Source organism: Mustela putorius, unplaced genomic scaffold, assembly GCF_011764305.1.
Source record: "Mustela putorius furo isolate JIRA1106 unplaced genomic scaffold, ASM1176430v1.1 tig00003834_pilon_pilon_pilon, whole genome shotgun sequence".
Classification (NCBI taxonomy): domain Eukaryota; kingdom Metazoa; phylum Chordata; class Mammalia; order Carnivora; family Mustelidae; genus Mustela; species Mustela putorius.
Genome location: NW_025421987.1, coordinates 37,631,986 through 37,653,514, shown reverse-complemented (window position 1 = coordinate 37,653,514; position 21,529 = coordinate 37,631,986). Strand labels below are relative to the sequence as shown.

At 40.0% G+C, this 21,529-nt stretch overlaps 1 pseudogene; it reads right to left on the bottom strand.

The window, feature by feature from the left end:
* Positions 1-1,945: 1,945 nt before the first annotated feature.
* On the bottom strand, positions 1,946-18,053 carry LOC101685635 (annotated as a pseudogene).
* Positions 18,054-21,529: the final 3,476 nt, after the last annotated feature.

Sequence of the window (21,529 nt, the reverse complement as noted above, 5' to 3'; positions counted from 1 at the left end):
TTTATTATTTCCAAAGGCAATCAAGAAGAAAACAAAATTTTAATAATTTAGAAAAACAAATAAATACTAAGATTGCCCTCCTTTGAGTTTAAACAATGTCAGTAGTTGACAATGATCTATTTCTTAAACTTTGTGGGTTTACATTGCATGTTTATTATATTACCCTATATTCCTTATAAATCCTTTCTTAATAAACACACACACACACAGACACACCCCCACAGAGACTCACTGTGAGTGAGTTAATAACACTGTGAGTGTTATTTTCTATTCAAATTTATAACAGCTTAAAAAATACTTTTAAAAATAGAACTTACGGGGTGCCTGGGTGGCTCAGAGGGTTAGCCTCTGCCTTCAGCTCGGGTCATGGGACCGAGTCGCACTATCGGGCTCTGTGCTCAACGGGAGCCTGCTTCTTCCTCTCCCTCTGCCTGCTATTTCCTCTGTTTGTGCTCTCTCTCTCTGTAAAATAAATAAAATCTTTAAAAAAAAATTGAATTTCCTGGGGTGTCTGAGTGGCTTAGTTGGTTAAGCATCTGCCTTTGGCTCAGGGCATAATCCTAGGGTTCTGGGATAGAGCCCTGCCTGGGTCTCCTTGCTCACTGAGGAGTCTGCTTTTTTCTCTCTCCCTCTGCCGCTCCCCCTGCTGTTCTCTTCTTTCTTTCTCTCTCTCTCTCTCCATGTCAAATAAATAAATGAAAATAGAATTTACCTAAAATGATACTTAATGGTGAAAAACTAGAACTTTCCTGCTAAGATCAAGAACAAAGCAAGAATGTACTCTCTCATTACCACTTTTAAACATTGTACTAAATAATAAGACAAGTAAAGGAGACAAAATGTATACAGATTGAAAGAGAAGGAACAAAACTATCTTTGTTCGCAGATAACACAAATATCTTGTAGAAAATCTGATAGAATTGACAAAAAAAAAAACCTGAAAAAAGAAATGATTATAGCAAGATTACAGGGTTCAAGATTAATGTACCAAAGTCAATCACTTTTGTATATACCATCAATGAACAAATGAAATTTGAAATTCAGAACACAATAACATTTATATCACTACCCACCACAAAATAAAGTACTTAGGTATAAATGTAACAAAATATGTGTAAGATTTATATGAGAAAAACTACAAAAGTTTTATAAAAGAGATCAAAGAATTAAATGGGGAGATACCATATGGCCAGACAATAATGAGTCCAGATGGTAGTTATTCTTGACTCAATCTATAGATTCAATATACTCCAATCAAAATTTCACCAAATTATTTTGCGGGTATCAGTGAACTGATTCCAAAGTTAATGTTAATTGGCAAAAGACTGAGAATAGCCAACACAATGTTGAAGGAGAAGAACAAAGTCAGAAGGTCAACACTATCCTCTTCACACTTGCTATAAAGTTATAGTAATCAATATAGTGTGGTATTAGTGAAAAAGAAGACCAAGAGATCAATGAAACAGAATAGAGAGCCCAGAATTGATCCCCCAAATACAGTCAACTGATTTCTGACAAAGGAGCAAAGACAAAACAACGGAGCAAAGATAGTCTTTTAGACAACTGATGGTGGAAGAACTTTTATTATGTCCACACGTAACAAAATGAATCTAAACACAAACCTTACACCCTCCATAAAAATGAACTCAAAATGGATCATAGACCTAAACATGTGAAGTGCAAAACTGTAAAAATCCAAGAAGATAACATAGGAGAAAAATACAGGTGACCTTGAGTACGGTGATGACTTTTTTTTTTCACTTTTTTTTTTTTTTTTAAAGATTTTATTTTTTTATTTATTTGTCAGAGAGAGAGTGAGTGAGAGCGAGCACAGGTAGACAGAGTGGAAGGAAGAGTCAGAGGGAGAAGCAGGCTCCCTGTGGAGCAAGGAGCCCGATGTGGGACTCGATCCCAGGACGCTGGGATCATGACCTGAGCCGAGGGCAGCTGCTTAACCAACTGAGCCACCCAGGCGTCCCTTTTTTTCACTTTTGATAAGAAGTTTATTTAAACAAGACACTTCCCTTGAAGCAAAAACCATCTAGGATTCATTTCTTTTACAGTAATTTATACCTGTTTAAAGAGAGATTGCCCAACAAGTAACAACTATATACAAAAAAAGTTATAAAATTATCCTTGGTTTTACAATGATAAATGAAAGACATTAAAATTCCCCAATTGAACAAGGTGTGCAAGGAACTTTACGTTGTTCTTTTTTTGTGAAACAGTGAGAGCAATATAAAGACAGGAGCTGAATATCACAAACGGAGAAAGTGGGTGTTTTCACAGAACCAGTATTTTTCCCCATTTCTTGTCCATTTGATGTCAATTAAAACATACCACTAGTCATTTAGCTAAAAAAAAAAAAATGCAGTATGCTTCTGCACATACACCATTACATTATATGCAGTAAAGGAATGAGGGGTTGGGAAAATGAAAGAATCGAGAAAAACTACTATAGCATTCAGGATGTGGTGGATGCAAATTGCAGATTTTGAACTGACAATGTCCTCTTTGGTCTAGAGGAACAGAGTTTTGAAGTGCCACATTCCATTTTTAGTAAACACCTCCTGTCTGCTGCTGCAACACATCACATCAATTTTATCTTCATCCTCCATCTCTAACTGTGCAGGAGTGTCTGTGTTATTGATTGTCTGCTCATCAAATCGGAATCAGCCTCACTGACAAGCTGTCATTCACAATACGCTTTCATTAGTTTACTAAGTGTTGTGAGCCTGCCTATCCATCTTAAATGGTACTTCAGAATCATCCTGCTCCACCACCTTCAAATTAATATGGTCGTTGTTCTTAGTCCTGACTCCTTCCTTGGACTTTTTATTGGCCCTGGTGAGCCCTAGAGACTCCTCAGCTACCACTCCACAAAAGAAGTGCCAGGTCCACACGGAATGAGCACACAGCAGGACCGGAGCAGCTGAAGAGAAGCAGCTTGTGATGTCTCTTCAGATACAACACCAAAGGCCCAATCCACTACAGAAATAGTTGATAAGCTGGTCTTTATTAGAGTTAAAAACTTCTCCTCTTCATAGGACACAGTCAAGAGAATGAAAGGACAAGCCATAGACTTGGAGAAAATATTTATAAAATACATATATGATAAAGGACTTATCTAAAATACACAAAGAATGGGGCACCTGGGTGACTCAGTGGGTTAAAGCCTCTGCCTCAGCTCAGGTCATGATCCCAGGGTCCTGGGATTGAGCCCTGCTTGGGGCTCTCTGCTCAGTGGGGAGCCTGTTTCCTCCTCTTTCTCTCTGCCTGCCTCTCTGCCTACTTGTGATCTCTGTCTGTCAAATAAAAAAATAAATAAAATAAAATACATAAAGAACTCTTAAATCTCAAGAATAAGAATATTAATAACCTAATTTTCAAAATACTGAAGACTTCAACAGACACCTCACCGAAGAAGATAAACTAGTGACAAATAAGCACCTGTATAAACAATAATGGGCTACTACTACACATTTATTAGAATGGCCAAGACCCCAAATGCTGTTAAGATATGGGGCAACAGGAATGCTCATTCATTTCTGGTGAGAATATAAAATGATACAGCCACGTTGGAAGACATTTTGGCAATTTCTTACAAAACTAAACATACTCTTAACTATATGATCTATAGATTCCACTTCTTAGTATTTACCCAAAGGAGCTGAAAACTTATGTCCACATAAAAACTTGCATCGGTGGGGGGGGGGGGGACCACATGGCTCAGTCATTAAGCATCTGTCTTCGGCTCAGGTCATGATCCCAGGATTCTGGGATCCAGCCCCGCATCAGGCTCCCTCCTCAGCAGGGAAACCTGCTTCTCCCTCTCCCACACCCCCTGCTTGTATTCCTTCTCTCACTTTGTCTCTCTGTCAAACAAATTCTTAAAAAAAAAAAAAAAAAACTTGCATGGGGACAGGAGCTTTATTTACAATTGCCAGAACTCGGAGGTCATGACGTCCTTGGTGAATGGAAAAACAAACTGTAGTTCGTCTAGACAATGGACTGTCGTGCAGTGGTTTTTTGCTTTGTTTTGTTTTGCTTTGTTTTGTTTTTTTTTTTTTTTTAAAAAAGAGCGATCAAGCCATGGGAAAAAACACAGAAGAAACTTAAATGCATGTCACTAAGTAAAAGAAGTCGTAAAAGGCAGCATACGGTATGATTCCCACTATGTGATATTTTGGAAAAAAACAAAATTATGAAAAAAGTAAAGGATCAATGATTGCCAGAGTTTGGGGGGGGGGAGTGGGCAAGAATGGATGAAGGGAGTACATAGGATTTCTAGGGTGTAAATCTATTCTATACGTATTATAAGGGTAAATACATGTCATTATACATTTGTTGAAACCCAGAGAATGTATAACACTGAATGAACCCTAATGTGTGGTATGAACTTTGGGTGACAATGATGCATCAATGTGGGTGCAAATGTACCACTCTACATAGGTTGAGAGTGAACGAGGCTGTATGGGGAAGGAAGGCAAGCGCTATAGGGGAACCTCAGACCTCAATTTTCCTGTGAACCTCAAACTAAAGTCTACTTTATTTATTTTATTTCTTTTTAGTGTTCCAAATCCCACACACAACTACAAAGGAAAAAGTCTACTAAAAACAGAATTAAACATTTATAGAATCTGAAGTGCCTCTAAGAAATCTTCAGTCATCTAAAATCGTTTGAAACCCACCAAGTGACACTTTTCTTCATTTTATAACTAATAACAACATAGTAAAAAATCACAATATATTTACTATATTGCCAGGGTGCCTGGGTGGCTCAGCGGGTTAAAGCCTCTGCCTTCAGCTCAGGTCATGATCCCAGGGTCCTGGGATGGAGCCCCATATCGGGCTCTCTGCTCAGCAGGGAGCCTGCTTCCCCCTGCCTTTCCACCTACTTGTGATCTCTGTCAAATAAATAAACAAAATCTTAAAAAAAAAGTTTACTATATTGCAATATATGTAATATAGACAGGTTAACAATACAGTTCACACTTCTCAAGGATCTTTACTAAATGTTTGCAAACATTATCTTCTTTGTTTTTCACTGTAGCCTTATGAGCCAAGTATTATCTTAACTCACTTTATGTAGAAGTACAGGAAAGATCAGTGAGTTACTTGAGGTCATAGAACTAGTAAATGGAAGAACTGTGTCAACCCAAAAGTGTCCCTTGTCAAGCTGGCCCTCTTTTTGAAAACATGTCCCATAGAGTTAATAAGATTGAAACTAGCAGAAAGTTTAAAGCTTGTTTTTCAGAGAACTGTCTCTCCCTCATCATCCATTGTGTCTTTTCAGACCCTACTAAGAAATCCACTAGCTGGTTCTGCAGAAGCCTGGACTCAAGGTCAACTGATATGGTTTCAGCCTATGAACAAGGCCATTTCTGAGATAATGAGCCTAAGACCCCATCCAGTTTATACGGGCTCTCAGAGCATAGCCCCTTCTACTTGTCCTAAACTAACCTCTTGATTTCAAGGGCTGAATTTTGCCACATTCTGATGATATTAAGTCTCTACCCCAAAGTTAACATGGGATGCGTGTTACATGTGCTCATTCAATGTGCAGGTTCCACTTTCCTCATGAATATTCATAAGTTTCTCTGCCCTTTTCATCAACATGTATGTAACCTCAACTCCTAAGGATCATTTAAATTTGTTCTCTCCCCGTTCAGGGAGGCAGATTTATGGCTTGTCCCCCTGATTTTTTTCCTTGTTTTGGCTGCCTCTTCAAATAAGCTATTTCCTTCTCGCAAACCTGATGTCTCAGTGATGGGATCTGTTGCACATCAGGCAGATGGGCTTGGATTTGATTACACTTTATTCTAGTCTTTTATTCTGTGGGGTTGAGCAGCACTTAGAACAACCCATATGAGAAGAAGGGGGGGAGAGACTGAGTACACACAGTCCATCTGTCCCTTTAAAGGACTTTGCTTCATGAGATTTCCAGAAAGCTGTCTGACGGGTGCTGGCTGGGCCTCTTCTGTTTGGAGAGCAGAGAACAAATCTGGTGCTGCCCAAAAGGGCCCTATCTGCCTCTTGGGTGAACAAAACTAGAAAGTGCTGAAGAGGCCATTGAAAGAATATCCTCGGGGCACCTGGGTGGTTCAGTGGGTTAAGCCTCTGCCTTCAGCCGGTAAATTAGGAATGATTGATGACAACAGAAAGAGACAAGACTTTCTATGTAGAAAGGAGAGGCAAAAAGCCCCTTCATGGTCTCGGGGTCCTGGGATCGAGCCCCGCATCGGGCTCCCTTAGCAGGGAGCTTGCTTCCCCCTCTCTCTCTGCCTGCCTCTCTGCCTACTTGTGATCTCTCTCTGTCAAATAAATAAATAAAATCTTAGAAAGAAAGAAAGAAAGAAAGAATATCCTCATATTTGCTTTTCTCCACTCAGGTACCCACAGATGTTCTCTGAGATGCTGTTCTGTGAAGATGCTGTTCTCGACGCTGAAAGTCTAGGAGTGGATAAAACAGGAAAGGGTCATATTCGTTCGCAAATGCCAATGAAGGCCTGGAGTTGAGAATGCAGATGCATGGAAACAGCCAAAGCTGCCTGTGGTTGAACCCTAGTGAACCTGGGGAAAGGCTCTGTAGGAGTGGTCAGGCAGGAGGAGCAGTCCTGGTAGCCTGGGAGGGCCAGCCACAGGGCAGAAGTCTTGTTCACATTTTATTCCACTCACATGTTTCCTCCTGCTCTGCTTTCGGCTTCCTCCCATTGATGCCTGTGTGTTGACCTCAAGGCGGATGGAGACCCTGTGGCTACCTGGGGGTGAGGCTTGACTGGTACCATAGCCGCTCAGGAAAGTGTATTAGGTTAAAAAGAGAGAGTGGAAGATACAATGGAGCTCTGTTGCTTGAGCCACAGAGCTGGTACCAGGTTCTGTTGAAGGAGGCACAATCCGCAGCCTTATTTCCAATTTATGCTGCCCACCAAGGTCTCTTCATGGAGAAGAGTTCTGGAAGAAGACAGTTAGATTCATTTTTACCATATCAAGTATGTGTACAATGCTTTAGAAGTGGGAGGCTTTTTGGAGAGCTGTGTTTAGCTGCCTCTTGGATAGTTTTCCAAAAAAGGAGTTTTGGCATCTAACTCCTTAGGGGTTCCTGGTTCATCCTTTATTTCCAATAAGACTGAAATTCTGTGTTCCCTCACACTGTCATTCCTCTCTCTTGCTCAGGCTTTCACTGTCCTGGCTAACTTTTTCAGATTCCTCATTTCCAGGCTCAGAGTCACTTTCATCAGAGAGATTTCTGAGGAAATCTTCCATCAGAAACCATCCCAGGCTGACATCAGTTGGACTTTTTTTTTTTTTTTTAAATCTCATAGAAGCTTTTGTGTACTGAAAACAATACTTACAGTAGTCTGTGTTACTGCTGACATTCAATAGCCTACAGTTATAATTTGAAAATCATACTTTCTCTAAGCTTTTAAATATAATAACAAAAATCTAGTAAATTTAGAATTTTTAGTTTGAAATTAGATGAAGCTTGTATTTATTGTTAGGTTAGTTTTTACATTTGGCAAACAAAATTTGCATAATCCTTTAGATACTACATGTAAAATTATTTTATATTTGAATGTATATAATTCAAAAAATATATATATATAAATATGCTAATTCCAATGTTCTTACGTATTTAAACACATCTATAGACCTGGTTACTTGCATTCCCAAAAACACTCATATAATGGATTTCCTTAAGAATCTCAAGCACTTAAGAAAGCAGATATACAAACCACATAAACATACCTTCCTAAACATATAAATAACTTTAATAAAGCCGAAAATAAAACATATACATTTATATATAATTCTCTTTAGCATTTCAGCATCTTAAAATGAAACTTACCAAAGCAATCTTGAGAAAGAGGAATAAAGCTGGAAGTATCACAGCTCCAGAGCTCAAGATACACAACAAAGTGAGAATAATCAAAACAGTATTGTACTGAAAAAAAAAAATAAAACAGTATTGTACTGGCACAAAAACACACATAGATCAATGAAACAGAATAAAAAGCCCATGCTTGTAGGGTCAATTAATCTCTGACAAAGGACACAAGAATATACAACAGGAAAAAAACAGTCTCTTCAACAAATAGTGTTGGGAAAACTAGACAGCAACATGCAAAATAATAAAACTGAATCACTTTCTCATATGAAACACAGAAATAAACTCAAAATGGATTAAATACCTAAATAAGAGACCTGAAACCATAAAATCCCTAAAACAAAACATAAGCAGTAATCTCTTGGACATCAGCCTTAGCAACATATTTATGGATATGTCCCCTGAGGTGAGAGAAATAAAAACACAAATAAACTATTGGGACTACACCAAAATAAAAAGCTTTTGCACAGTAAAGGAAACCAACAACAAAACAAAAAGGTAGCCTAGAGAATGAGAAAATATATTTGCAAATGATATATCCAGTAAGGGGTTAATATCCAAAACATATATTTTAAAAACTTATAAAACTCAACACACACAAAAAAATAGTAAGATTCAAAAATGGGCAGAGGACCTGAACAGACATTTTTCCAAAGAAGACATACAAAGACATACAAAAAAAAATACTAAGACATTCCAATAGACATAGGAAAAGATTCTCAACATCACTCATCATCAGGGAAATGAAAACCAAAACTGCAGAGAGATACCACTTTGCACCAGCCACAATGACTAGCATCAAAAAAACAAGAAACAACAAGTATTAGAGAGGATGTGGAGAAAAGGAAAAACTTGTGCATTGTTGGTGGGAATGTAAACTTGTGCAATCACTGTGAGCTGGAGGTTCCTCAAAAATTGAAAAATGAAAATACTGTATGACCCAATAGTTCCACTACTGGGTATTTACCCAGAGAAAGCAAAAACACTAATTTGAAAAGATATATGCACCCCTATGTTAATTGTACCATTATTTTTAATAGCCAAGATACAGAAACAACCCAGCTGTCCATCAATATGTGAATGGGTAATGCACATGTGGTATTTATATACAATGGAATATTACTCAGTCACAAAAAAGAATGAGGTCTTGCCCTTTGCAACAATGTGGATGGACCTAGAGGGCATTATGCTAAATGGAACAATTCCGACAGAAGAAGACAAATAGCATATAATTTCACTTATCTGTGCAATTTAAGAAACAAAACAAATGAGGGGGGCAAAAACAAATGGGGGATGGCTCAATCAGTTAAGCATCTGACCCTTGATTTCAGCTCAGGTCATGATTTCAGAGTTGTAGGATGATGCCCTGCATCAGGCCGTGCACTGGGTGTGGAGCCCTCTTAAAATTCTCCCTCTTCCTCTGCTCTTCCCCTACCCTCCCTGGGGCTATAAACAAACACACAAACAAGCAAATGAATGAACAATAAAAGGCAAACAGAGTCTTAATTACAGAGAATGAACTGGTGGTTGCCAGAGGGGAGGTGTGTGGGGGGATGGAAGAAAGAGAAAGGAAATGAAGAGTACAAAGTTCCAGTTCTAAAATAAATAAGTCACAGAGATGGAAAAGTACAGCATAGGGAATATAGTTAGTAATACTGTAATAATGTAATAGTGGCAGATAGTGACTATAGTTACTATCGTGGTGAGCATTGAGTAATGCACAAACTTGTCAAATCAACATGTTGTACACTTGAAACCAATGCAACATGGTATATCAATGATACCTCAATAATAATTTTTTATCTTTTTTTAAAATTTATTTTCAGCGTAACAGTATTCATTGTTTTTGCACCACACCCAGTGCTCTATGCAATCCGTGCCTTCTCCAATACCCACCACCTGGTTCCCCCGACCCCTTCAAAACCCTCAGATTGTTTTTCAGAGTCCATAGTTTCTCATGATTCACCTCCCCTTCCAATTTCCCCCAACTCCCTTCTCCTCTCTATCTCCCCATGTCCTCCATGCTATTTGTTATGCTCCACAAATAAGTGAAACCATATGATAATTGACTCTCTCTGCTTGACTTATTTCACTCAGCATCATCTCTTCCAGTCCCGTCCATGTTGCTACAAAAGTTGGGTATTCATCCTTTCTGATGGAGGCATGATACTCCATAGTGTATATGGACCACATCTTCCTTCATCCTTCCATTCGTCCATTGAAGGGCATCTTGGTTCTTTCCACAGTTTGGCGACCGTGGCCATTTTTAAGAAGAATTTTAAAAACCCCTAAACTCATAAATTTAGGAAATCAGATACTAAGTACCGAACTGCATGTAAAGGGGTAAAAATGACTAAGCCTGACAAATACTTCAGTTAGACAAACCATAAGTGACTCTTAATCTCACAAAACAAACTGAGGGTTGCTGGGGGGAGGGGGTTTGGGAGAAGGGGGTGGGATTATGGACATTGGGGAGGGTATGTGCTTTGGTGAGTGCTGTGAAGTGTGTAAACCTGGTGATTCACAGACCTGTACCCCTGGGGATAAAAATATATGTTTATAAAAAATAAAAAATAATAAAAAATCATGAAAAAAAAATAATTCGTTTACTATGTTAGTTTCTCTCAAATGTCTTTAATATAAAGAATATACAAAGCAGTAAAATTATTTTTAAACTTGCTATATTTGCATAAACATAAATTTATATGAAAAAAGCATCTTATCTATTTTTTCCTTATCTCTGTGTTCGTGTGTGTGTGTGTGTGTGTAGTATCAGGTTTACAAAGTTATTTAATTAACAAAGTGGAACAAACCCTTTATTTCAGAAGCAGCACAGTAGCTAAGATTATGCACTTGGAGTTATTGGTCAGAGATTTGAAACCAATGCTATCGATCTGGGGTTCTTTGTCAGTGGTCAAGGAATTATAAAACTTATAAAAAAATTATGAAACTTATAAGATGTGAACCAATACAAAGCATACCCCAAAAAGAGTCAGCTCAGGTATATAGGGTAAGGCTCTTTTCAGGGACTCTGCTCTGTCACTGGAGAACCTTTTTGTATATCAATTCGGTGGATCACTTAATTTGCCTTCTTTCCTTCTTTCCTTCTTTCCTTCTTTTCTTACCCAAATTCTCATCATATTTGCTTGCAACATTTTATCACTTGATTTGGATAGACAAATACTGTAGCATACACCAGATTTTGATCTCTTTGCCTCCTGTTTGGAATAAATAACAACTGTGCAAGGTTGTATCTTCTATTGCATTAGCAATCACCATTATTTCAGCTTGGCAATGCAGCAAGACAGACATAAATGAACTAAAGTTCACTGCAACCATAAGTATTAGCTTCCTAGAAATTGCCATTACAGAGTTTCACAAACTGGGCTGCTTATTGTATCACAGTTCTAAAGGCTAGAAGTCCCAAATCAAGGTGTCAGCAGACACCTCTCTCTGACACCTGCAGAAAAGAACCCTTCTTTGCCTCTTCCTAGCTTCCAGTGATTTCCTGGCCATCTCTGGTATTCCCTGACTTGCAGTTGCATCTCTCCATGTTCATGTGGTGTTTTTCCTGTGTCTCTGTCTCTCCATGTGGCATCCTTTTTATAAAGACACCAGTCATTGGATTAGAGGTCCAGCCAGTTCTAGCATGACTACAGCTTAACTAATTATATCTGCAATGACTTCATCTCAAAATAAGTTCATATTCTGAGGAACTGGGTGTTAAGACTTTAATTGGGTCTTTTTCAAGGACATGATGGAATCCATAAGCCATGGAAGAATTACTATATTGAGGATCTTGGTCATATTAAGTGGAATTTTTCAACTGTGGCACGATTGAAAGTTGGGACTGGAAAATGCTTTGCTTCAGAGGGCTGTCTTGTGCATTGTAGAATGTTTAGATGCATCTCTAGCTTCTACCTGCTTGGTCCCAATAGCAACTTCTTAGCATCCAGCTGTGACAACCGTACATGTCCCCAGACATTTCCAAGTGTCTCCTGGGGTTGGGGTTCGTAGTAAAAATTGCCTTCTATTGAGAACAACAGATAAAGGAGAGAGAGAGAGAGAGAACATGAGCAGGGGGCCGGAAGGAGAGGGAGAAGCAGGCTCCCCATTGAGCAGGGAGCCTGACACGGAGCTCAACCCCTGGACCCTGGGTTCATGACCTGTGCTGAAGGTAGATGCTTAACTGACTAAGCCACTCAGGCGCCCCCAAACTTCCAGTTACACAATAGAGAAGTCACAGCATAAAGTACAGCATAAAGAATCCAGTCAATGACATTGTAATAAGGTTATATGGTGACTACGCTTATTGTGGCAGGCATTGAGTCATACAGAGTTGTTGAATCAGTATGTTGTACCCCTGAAACTAATGTAATATGGTATAAAAAGTATATTTCAATCCATCCATCAGTGTAAAAAAAAGAAAGAAAGAATTCCAGGGAACAGAGGTAAAGGATTTCTGGAGTTGGGACTTGGTGGGAGGCAGAGTCAGTAAAGGGGACCATGGCAAAGAGAGTGAGTCCTTTCCTAGGAGTCACTCCTGGAATTCTTCCAGGGACTGACATAAAGAAGGATAAAGACATGTCAGGAAATAATGCCAAAGATGGTGTATTTGAGAAATGTTGGCAAGGTCTTATGAGGTATATGCAAAACTTTGGGATTCCCTCTTGATCTCTAAAAGTGGGTTTTTCAGTATCATTTCTCCCAAGTCTGACTGGCAGCTCTCAGGAAAGCTTCTACTTCTGCGGAAAGTTGTTTCAATAACAAGATAGAGAAAAAAGATTTTAGACTTTGGAACCTGCTCTCCTCAGTTTGTACCGCAGCTCTGCTACTAAGGAAGAGGGGTGACTTTTGTCCTTTTCATTAATGTCAGCCACCATGTGTTTGTCTGTTAGCATTAAACAGCACCTCCCTTCCTCCCGCTCGCCGAAGGTTATTGTGCCTATAAATCACCTGTGCATGGGAGAATCTCAGCACATTATCTGAAATTTCCTAGGGGGAAGGATATCTGTGTTGGTCAAAAATGGACAGGCACACTAGGATCTTTGGCCAAAAAATCATCAAAATATATGCTAAAATATATGCTGAATTGTGCAGATGTTAATTATGCAGTCATGCTTTAATTCAACATTTGTCACATTTTCAGTTAACCCACAAGAAGTTTATCTTCTGTTGTGACCCAGAATTCAGACTCATGAGCGTTTCATGAATCAATAGTAGGCCTATTACATGTAATGCATTCTAACACTTTCCCTTTTCCCCCTATTGTTTCAAGTAGAAACAACATAAGTTAATTTCATGATCCCAGATTTGAAGCAACTTTAATGTACTTTTCAAACATTTATTGAGCACCTTCTATGTTCCTGGTTCTGATGGCCACAGGGAATACTTAGAAAAATAAAATAAGATTTTGTTCCACAGGACACTGAAAAAAAATCAAGTACTACATTAAGCACTAAAATAAAAATCTGTAGAAGAGCCATAGAGTCTTTGCCTAGAAAACCTGAGAACATTCTTCTAGAAGAGAGGTTACTTAAATTCTGCCTTGAAGGGGAAGCAGGACTTGTTTAGACAAGGAAAATAGACTGTGACGATGTATATTCTATTCCAAATGGTTGTTTCTTGGGCAGAGCTGTGTTACAGGGCTAGGGTTACGTAAATAACACTTCACCACTTTTCCCAAGTCTTGGAATTGTGGGACAAATATTTTGTTTATGTAGAATTATTTTGATTTGGCTACCTAATCATAGCCCCACAAGCAATCTTCCAAACAGAAGCACAGGAGACTATAGACTTGACCACAGAAATGAAAAATTCAAGAGCATTCTGGAAATAGACAGTAGGATATGCCAGGAGAGACACACACTGAGCTGGTGAGATCCAATCTGCCCAGCTAGCATCATTCACCATTTTGACTTTTATGGAGCCTGTGGCAAAGTTTGTTCCTCTACAGATGTGGAAAACATCAGATGAATCCCCTTCAGGGATATGGCTGCACAGATAGAAAGCTCTGCCAGTATTCCCAAATCTACTTGCCAGGCATTGTCAACATTGTCTTCTTCCGGCCCTGGAAACAAATCTTCCTGTTTGGATCTAACTGTATTATTTTTAACCCAACCAGGGATAATAGACAAGGATGTAAGTAAAATATGGGGATTTCTGAGAAGTGATTCCAGAAAACTGTCATCAGAAATATGTAAATCTGAGGAAATAAAAACACAACAGAGTTTTAAAAGACACCCAATTCCAGTCACTAAACCCTTTCCTTCCGACTCTTCAACCGCTAAGCCACGATTCCACTTGCCAGAGGTCCATGATTTCATAACTCAACCCCTTGCACTCTTGAACAATGCCAATAATTATTTCAATGTTGTTACTTTCCCGGAACTTGTTCTGTTCTATTTTCCGGATCAATGTATTATTTTCCTTGTTACTATACCTTTCCTGGTTACTAACCTCTCTGACCATAACAAATCACCACAAATTTGGTGGCTTTAAACAGCAGAAATTTCTTCTTTCCCAGTTTTGGAAGCTAGAAGTCCAAAATCAAGGTTGTCCACATGATTCACTCCTTCTGAAGGCTCTATGGGCAATCAGTTCTTTCCCTTGTCTGGTTTTGATGGCTCCAGCATTCCTTGACTTGATGTCACAACACTCCAGTCTCTATTTCCATGGTCACTCTGCTTTTTCCCTCTTCTATGTATGTCTTATAAAGATACCTTTCATTGGATTTAGGGCATCCTATGATAATCCAGGATGATCTCATCTCAAGGTCGTTATTTTACATGACATCTGCATAGAACTATTTTCCAGATAAGATCACATTCAGGGTGCCTGGGTGGCTCAGAGGGTTAAGCCTCTGCCTTCGGCTCAGGTCATGACTGCAGGGTCCTGGGATCGAGCCCTGTATCAGCCTCTCTGCTCAGCAGGGAACCTGCCTCCCCTCTCTCTCTGCCTGCCTCTCTGCCTACTTGTGATCTCTGTCAGTCAAATAAATAAATAAGATCTTTAAAAAAAAATCACGTTCTGAGGTTTTAGGGATTCAGGTGTGGACCTCATTACCCCACAAAAGAATGAAATAAACTAGAAACACCAAAGGCTGAAATGCTGAAATGGTAGCTTTTCATAGGGTAGTTGTCCCTGGCAAAAGATCGAAGTACTCAATGAGTGTTAGCTGTTTTAATCATCATTACTGTATAGTGACATTTTCAATGTGTGACCAGTGACTCATTTGATATAATCATTATAATCCCACAGTCAGGTAGGTATTAGGTCAGGGGACCCAAATTTGGCAATAGTTGCCTCACATTATTGCCATATTATTTTAGGGATTAATTTTTATTTGCCCTTCCTCTTCTCCAAACTGATTTGAAACTGTTTCAAAATACATATATTTAACACTATATCAAATACTAATTATGTACTATACAGTGACTAACTTAACATAATAAAAAAATACATACACTTAAAAAGTCATAAATTGAGATGATCAGAACCAAATAAAAGGTTGGCATTCATACAAACCATAATGTAAATTCAGGTCCATTAACTGGGTGTCATAGTTGGGTCTTACAAAAAATCTTAACAGTGGTTTTTCTGGATGACGGGATAATGGGTTAATTTTTGATGCCTCTCTTTCCCTTGTTCTCAGTTCTTGCATACTTTACAACTTTTCTATGATAACCATTTATTATTTATCATTTTTATAAAGATTTTATTTATTTATTTGACAGAGAGATCACAGGTAGGCAGAGAGGCAGGCGGGGCGGGGTGGCGGAGAAGCAGGCTCCCCGCTGAGCAGAGAGCCTGATTCAGGACTCGATTCCAGGACCCTGGGATCATGACCTGAGCCGAAGGCAGAGAGGCTTAACCCACTGAGCCACCCAGGCGCCCTTATCATTTTTATAACTGGAAAGTAACTGCTTAACTGGACCTTGCCTTCTTGTTAGTCAAGGCAAGAAGGGAAAATCAGTCATTTAGTTAATAAGAATCAGAGAGAAGGTAGTAGGTCAGTTCCTCCAGGAAAGTACCAGTTTTTCTAGCACTGGCTTTTTACTTGAAGCTCTCAGCAGTAGAATGTACTCTGACCTCAGCATATTTCTTAACAAAGGCACTGACTGTGCCCACAAATGTTTCTTGCAGCAAGCATTGTTCCAAACCAGCAGAAGTTCTAAGTGATCCTATAATGGGCTAAGATCACGTGGCCCAAGAATAGGTGCTCATTAAATGGACCATGTGTCCTTAGTCATTTACTCTGGAAGATTGCTGTGAAATGAACACTCGAGTGAGTAGAAAGGCATGGGTCCTGGGTCTGGTTCATTGGCAGTGGGTTTGAAAGTGTGCCCATAACACTTAGAGTATCTGAGGATGAGAAATAAAATACGTGTTTAAGTTTTAAAATATTCACATTGTATTTTCATTGATAAAGATCTCAAGTAAGGAATTCAAAGTTATTGACTGAAGAAAGATTTTATTTGGAAACCACACGAAAAGGCAGCAGAGATGAATAGATCATGAAAAGAGAGGAGAGAATTTTCTCACTTAGATGAAAGGCCACCCTCAAGCAGCTGGTTAGGAACCAAGTTGGAGCTCAGTTCTTTGCTTCAAATTTCAGATTATGAGATTTTCAGACATACACAAAACAAGATGGGAGAGTGTAATGAACCTCCGTTTTGACGCTGATCAACACATCAGCATCACATTGCCTATCATCCATACTCAAGTATGGATGTACTTACATATGTAATCCAAGTATAAATGGAATTATAATAAGCACATTGCTAAATTTTATTTCATATTCATAACATTACTTCATGATATTTCATGTTCTTAAATACATGCAGATAGGTCAAATCTTTCTAGGAAAGGATTCTATTACTGCCTCCCTCTGCGACAATCTCTCAGGACCCAGGACGGTGGGCAGCTGGAACAGTACTTGATAAATGCTATCTGCTGCGAGATGTGTGGTGAACATCACAAACCCAATGGCAGAAAGATGCATGTGAGATGGTAAAGAAGAAATGTTGGGGCGCCTGGGTGGCTCCGTGGGTTAAAGCTTCTGCCTTTGGCTCAGGTCATGATCCCAGGGTCCTGGGATCGAGCCCCGCATCACGCTCCTTGCTCAACGGAGAGCTTGCTTCCCTTCCTCTCTCTCTGCCGGCTTTTCTGCCTACTTGTGATCTTTCTCTCTATCAAATAAATAAATAAAATCTTAAAAAAGAAAGAAAGAAAGAAAGAAAGGTCATGTCGCTGTAATATTTATATGGCCAAAAAATGATTATATACTTAGTTGTTCTAAAAACTAGTCACCACAGACTTCATCTAAAGACCCCATTGCCTCTCATCCACTGCTTTGTTCAATAAACCAAGCCACACAGGAGCTCCAAACTCGTGAAATCATTTGTTTTCTTTCTATTCATCTTTTGCCCGTGTTGTAATGTTCTCTGATGTGTTTAGGTTTTGAAACTTGATGAGAGTGAATGGAAATTCGTTCAAGTCTGGCTTTGTTAAGTGTTCACTTTGTAAATGATTCTTGGTTTTCTTTGTTTCTCTTTTTAACCTGAGAAAAACTTTCCCCTCCCTACCCAAGAATGTTCCCCCCTCCACTGTGGTCAAGATCCAAGGCAAAAAATAATCTTGCTGAAACAGTCAAAACTACGCTAGCCGAGGAAAGAATTCTCCAGAATTTCACTGCATGTAGCATGTATCAAACCAGATGTTTACCTGTTCACTCTGAGAAAAGCTGGAACTACATCAAAAACCAGTAATAGGAACAGCTTTGAACCTCATGCAGAGGGAGGAGTTCAGGAAAATTTGGGGTTCCCCTAGAGACCCGACCTCCTCCTAAGCTATATTTAAACTTAGGAAATGTTTTTTCTTGGCTGAGTCAGTACCCTGAACCAGCTTCTATCAGGCCGCAGAAGGGTCTGTCTGGGCTACACTGGGAATTTCTATCACCTGTTTCTTTTGTCTCTCCTGGTAAAGAAATGAGGCCTGTGTAGTTTCGGTGAGTCACCTGCCATCTCTGGGCCTCAGTTTCCCCATTTGAAATTACTTCTAATGCTGACTTGCTGTGATTCCTACTCAGTCTCTTGCAAAGAGACTCATAGGGTGTTGTGTCCCTTGGCATATGGCAGGAAGTTTTCAACCTCCCAAGAACCATATGCCCATCAGCTCTTGAGACTTCAGGTCTCAAACTGTTGTTGTCTTTGTTTTATACAAGATGGTGGCTTCTGATGACATTTTGGGGAAGAACCTGGTCAAATCAGATATAATCGAAAGCACCTTGACAGGCCTGGAGTTCCCTTAGGGAATACGTTCCATCCTTCCAAGGGATTTGTAAATTAAAGTTAGCTCTCAGATGAAGAAGAAAGAAGCATCTTCTCTCCCCGGACAGTTCCAGCCACATCTAGGCAGCTACAAAACTGGCTTGGCTTCTCAGAAACCCATGGGGACAGACAGAAAGGGGGAATAAAATTCCAGGCTATCTTTAAGCTATATGAGTCCTCTGGAACCTTTCAAGGCCTGGCAAGGCCCTTGGGTCACGACATAGTATGAGATCTGCTGAAGCAACATTAAGTCTAAGGAGAGAATTCAGGAATGTCCATTTTGGTGTCCTCTTTAAGGAGGGCTCTCTGCCATCTCTGATGGCAGGTCATGGCTGTTAATACTATCGAACAAGATGGTGGAACTCTAGTCAGGAGGCCCATGCTGCCTTCCAACCACCACTGCTGCCACCTCCTCCGGTTTATATTCCAGAAAGTTCTTTTGTTCTCACTGTTTAACAAAAAAGAACGACATAAAGGTCCCCTGCATGCCTTGTTCAATTGGAGAATTTTAATACTTTCCATGTACCATTGTAAAACCAAGGACAATTTTATAACTTTTTGTATATAGTTGTTACCTGTAGGGCAATCTCTGTAAGCAGGGACAAATGACTCTAAAGGAAATGAATCCTAGTCGGTTTTCCCCTTAAGTCAAGAGTCTTGTCGTTTAAATAAACTTCTTGTTATAGGAAAAAGGGAAAAACAGAAAGTCAACGCTAAGGAGAAAGGACTTTAACCTTTGTGTGTTTTATTCTCTTTCAGGACAAGGGAAGGCCAAGTCATCCCAGACGGCACACTGGGCATCTGCTTCTGTTGGAGACAAGCCCAGCCGGATTTTTCTCTGCCCAGCAAGAGGGCAGCCCCAACTGCCAGCAGGCCCCATCCTCCTCAGCCCCACGTCCATTTCTGGACAAGGGTGGGACTGGCTGTGGGGTGAGGGGGGATTGAAGAACAACTGAGGACATGAGGCCCTCGCTGTTATCAGTGGGAATTTTGAGCAAATGGGGCAGACATGTGTCAGCAATTGGGTGCACTGAGAGACACAGCCCTTCTTATTTGAACCCTTATAGCCACTCCGCAAGACAAAGTACACCCTCAATTAATAACTAAGGAAACATAAATTCAGAGAGATGAAGTGCCTGGCCCAAGATCACACGCTAATGAGTGCCAGGAGTGGAGTTGACAACCCCTTTTGGCTCGACATTATCCTTGTCCCTATGCCTCATGATCACAATTTCTAAAAGACCTTTTCCTGCAGTCTAGGTCAATCACACATTCCCACAGTCCAGGAAGGATGTTTCAGTGCAAAGTTATTTGAACGAGTCCTCCTTGCCATGATGTATTACCATAACATGAAATTGTTCAAAAAATATTTCTTGGTCATCTGTACTAGGTGCTAGGAAAAAAATCAAGCAAGCAACAGATAAAAATCTCTGCTTACTATCTAATGGGAGAAGACACATAACACATGAAAAAAGAAAGCATGGCATATGCTAGGTGGTGGTGCGTGCAACAGAGAAAAATAAAGCAGGAGAAGGAAAGTATTTGTTGGGGGAAATGGCTTATGTGGTTATCTTCAGAAAGAACATTCCAGGCAGAGAAAAAGAGTAGGTGCCAAGACCCAGGGGTGGAAGCGTGTCTGACGATGAAGAAATCCGAGGAGGCTAGAGTGGCTGCCAGAACATGACCGAGAGAAAAGGGAGCAGCTGATTTCAGAGAGGGAGCAAGGGGCCCAACCGTGGGGAGCCTTATAGCCCACGTAAAGACTTCAGCTTCTACTCTAAATGAAACGGGAGGGGCGCATCAAAAGAAATGAAATCTTGCCATTTGCAACGACGTGGATGGAACTAGAGGGTATCATGCTTAGCGAAATAAGTCAAGCGGAGAAAGACAACTGTCATATGATCTCCCTGATATGAGGAAGTGGTGATGCAACATTGTGGGTTAAGGGGGTAGGAGAAGAATCAATGAAACAAGATGGGATCAGGAGGGAGACAAACCATAAGTGACTCGTAATCTCACAGAATAAACTGACGGTTGCTGGGGGAGGGGGGGGTTGGGAAAAGAGGGGTGGGATTATGGACATTGGGGAGGGTATGTGCTTTGGTGAGTGTTGTGAAGTGTGTAAACCTGGTGATTCACAGACCTGTACCCCTGGGGATAAAAATATATGTTTATAAAAAATAAAAATAAATAAATAAATTTAAATTTTTTAAAAAAATGGGAGGGGCGCCTGGGTGGCTCAGTTGGTTAAAGCCTCTGTTCGGCTCTGGTCATGATCTCAGGGTCCTGGGACCGAGCCCCATATCGGGCTCTCTGCTCAGCCAGGAGCCTGCTTCCCCCTCTCTCTCTCTGCCTGCCTCTCTGCCTATTGTGATCTCTATCTGTCAAATAAATAAATAAAATCTTTTTAAAAATAAACAAACAAATAAATAAATAATATAGGAAACATTGCGACATTTTGTGTAGAATGACATGACTTGTATTGCCTCACATTTTAAAACAGTTACGAGAATAGACTGAGCAGGGGGGAAAAAAGCAGGGAGACGAAAAAGAAAGCTATGACAACGGTCTCAGAAAAAGACAGGGATTGTTTGGGCCAGAGAGTAGGATTGAGGGGAGGAGCTGGATTCTGAAAGCGCAGACAAAACAGGGTGGGCTGAATCACGAGATGAGTGCAGAGGTCAGAGGTCTGAGAGCGCCCTGGGTAGGAAGCCTGGGGTTCTTAGCTGGAGTTTTAGCCCCTCTCAGGTTTACAGTGTTACCTGAGGAAAGTCACTTAAGGGCTTAGGACCTCATTTTTCACACAGAAAAATGGGCCTTGACACGTTCCTGATTGCACGACGCTTAAATGAATGGGATGCCTGTGCAGAAGTTCGCTTGCTTAGGAATGAATCGCAGCTCTGGGTGACCTTGTACGCTTGTCAGCCTGAGCAACTGTGGCAGGGGGACTGACGACGAATCTGGAATACCTTGGGAGCAAATATAAAACCCCCAAACCAGAAAACATTATCATTGTGAGAAATTCATTTAGGGAGTTTGTCTATTTATTTATTTATTTATTTATTTATTTGATTTTTTTTTTTTAATTAACATATACTGTATTATTTGTTTCAGGGGTACAGGTCTGTGATTCATCAGTCTTACACAATTCACAGTACTCACCATAGCACCTACCCCGTTTATTTAAAAAACTCAGCAATGGTTTCTTTTTGTGAGTGTGTTGTTTTTTTCTTTTTAATTTTATTTATTTATTTTTAGAGGGAGCACCGCTCATGAATGGTTGGGGGGGTGCAGAGGGAGCGGGAGAGAA